The sequence below is a fragment of the Marmota flaviventris genome, chromosome 7 (assembly GCF_047511675.1).
Source record: "Marmota flaviventris isolate mMarFla1 chromosome 7, mMarFla1.hap1, whole genome shotgun sequence".
In the NCBI taxonomy this organism is placed as follows: Eukaryota; Metazoa; Chordata; class Mammalia; order Rodentia; family Sciuridae; genus Marmota; species Marmota flaviventris.
Window position 1 is genome coordinate 19,806,298 of NC_092504.1, and position 2,650 is coordinate 19,808,947.

Below are 2,650 nucleotides of genomic sequence, written 5' to 3' on the forward strand. Positions count from 1 at the left end.
AAAAGCATTACCTTTGGCAACATCTAAATACAAAATAGTCTTGGAAAGTAAGTAAGGCAGAGGTAAGATCATTTGAACCACTGGTAAATGGTCCAACAGGTCCAGCATTCTGTGCTTGGATATTATACACACAAACAACTTTTACAATTTTTTCATAGCTTCAGTCCCACTGAGTTAACTTTTTGTTATTTTCACTTAGTAGATAACAGGAGTCTGTGGTAGGAAAATGTTCAGTGAAGCTCTGGCAGCAAGAGAAGTATTCAAGTGAAGTCTAGGAGGAAATGTTCCAGGAAGACAGGATGGCTGGGGCAAAGGCCCTGGGGTGGCCCTGAGTGTTGGAAGCAGAAAGTAGGCTGGACTGGCAGGTGAAGCCCCCTCTTTCTCTGCACCAGATCCTGGCCACCAGGCTGTGGGGCCTGGAGTAAGACTGGTCCATGCCCACTATCCAGGGCCTCTGCTGGGGCACTAGCTTTTCTGTCTTGTGCCTAACATGTCTGTCCTGCTAACCTGGGAGTTCAGCCATTGGTCTCACCTATTTAGAGCCTGTCGCAGTGCTATATAGTAAAGAGGTTCTGGTTATTTAAAGCAGAGGCTATTGAGTAACGGCAGTAAAAGATCCACATAATTTGATCCGCCACACCTCTCAGACTTATTTTTCCATTACACACAATTTTAATGACTTAGTTGAATAGATAAAGGAGATGAGCTATTTTATTAATTTACAACAGATGCGAAAGAGCAAAGTACAAATGATGGGGTATGTGGTGGCAGCTACTGTCCCTAAATGGCTTGCTCACCTGGGTCTATTGAATAGAAAACCAGATCTATGACACTTAAGGAATTATGTGGCTGTAATGGGATTTGTTAAATGATTATAAATCATTATGAGTCAGCAAAACAGTCTGCTTCTAGCAGAAAGTGTGCATCTTTTATTTAGAGACAGAGTCTTGCTATGTTGTCTGGGGCGGGGTCGGGTGGGTAGGGAGATCTCAAATTCCTGAGCTGAAGGAATTGGTCCCAGCCTCCCTAGTGGCTGGAACCACAGGTGTGCGACCAAGCCTGGCTTTTTAAAAATTTCTTCAGGCCTGGTAGAGTACATGCTTAGCATGTACAAGGCCCTGGGCTCCATCTCTGGGATTGCAAAATAAATAAATAAATAAATAAAATAATAATAATAATTATCACAAAATATTTAGCCAATTAAGAATCTCAGTCTAAAGTGTTAGATTTACCCAGAGGAAACTAAGTTGTAAAAGATGGTAACAGAGAAATGGAATGGGTTTTAGGTGAGGTACAGATGCTGGAACCAAACTACCTGGGTTTAAATTCTGGCTGTGTCACTCACTCACTGTGACCTTGGGTAGGATACTTAATCTTTCTGTATCAGTTTGTTCATCAATAAAGTGGAGATGATAAACTTATCTCAGGAATATGAGTCAATCTGTGAGAAGCAGCCAGAATAGTATCTGGCACAGAGTGAGCAACGTGTGTTAACTTGTTGATGGTCATGGTGATCATTTATGGATTAGCCAGTGAGTTCAAATCTGGCTATAGATTTCAAATCCAGAGCCCACTTTCACTATTCCTCCCTCCCACCAAACCATTCAGTTTCAAAAAAACCTTCGCATAGTGAAATATTCACTTAAAAAGGACATAGAACTTGTGGATTTACCATAAAGCAAAGGATCATACCAAGAAGCTGGGTCAGGGGTCAGGTCTCAGGCTCCCATGATTGCCTCGGTGCGGTCCTGCGGCGCCGGGCGAGCCCCGTTGTGGAAAAACCTCTCGACCACCACTGGGTTTCTGTTCTGGTACCCTCGTGTGCTTGGCCGGCCGGGAGGCAAGCTCTCTCTCCCTCTCTCCCTGTCTTCGCGTTCCGTGCGCCTTGGCGGCGGGGTTGGGGGGACTGTGGGGTGGGGGGGAGAGCCCGTGCCGCGCCAGGACCAGCGGGAGAGGGCCCTCGTGGTCCTCCTTCCGAAACCTCATACGACTCTTAGCGGTGGATCACTCGGCTCGTGCGTCGATGAAGAACGCAGCTAGCTGCGAGAATTAATGTGAATTGCAGGACACATTGATCATCGACACTTCGAATGCACTTGCGGCCCCGGGTTCCTCCCGGGGCTACGCCTGTCTGAGCGTCGCTTGACGATCAATCCCCCCCCCCCCCCCCCGGGGTTTGGCTCTCGCAGGGCCCGCCTCGGGACCTACGTCCCCCTAAGTGCAGACCCTGGCGGTCGGTTGGCGGTGTGCCGCTCCCCCCCCCCCCCTCGGTTGGTTGGTGTGTCTGCAGTCTGTCTTGCCCATGGTTAGAAGTAAAGCTGAACTCAAGAAACACACCTGGGCACATTGAATGCTGCTTTAGAAGGGGCTAGTTGACCCGAGTCCACCTACTGCCATCCCTTTCAGAGTCACCCAGGCTGATTAGCTTCCTCCAATGCCCACTCCCCATGCAACATCAGTACTCATGGACAGTACCTCAGGCTGTGTGACCTGTCCCAAACTTCCAGATGAGTGAGGCTTCCCACCTATCTTGTCCCAACACCAGAGATTCCTATGGAAACCAGCATGGCTGTCACACAGAGTCCTAACTGCCAAGCACGGTTCTGTATGTAGAAATACTCTAACTGGGACCAACATTCTCATTTAACTC

General features: G+C 48.0%; 1 non-coding gene across 1 annotated transcript; it reads left to right on the plus strand.

Moving 5' to 3' along the window:
- Positions 1-1,988: 1,988 nt before the first annotated feature.
- LOC139706605 (5.8S ribosomal RNA) lies at positions 1,989-2,141 on the plus strand. The gene has a single exon (XR_011708229.1). It is a non-coding gene; the product is annotated as a 5.8S ribosomal RNA (ribosomal RNA).
- Positions 2,142-2,650: the final 509 nt, after the last annotated feature.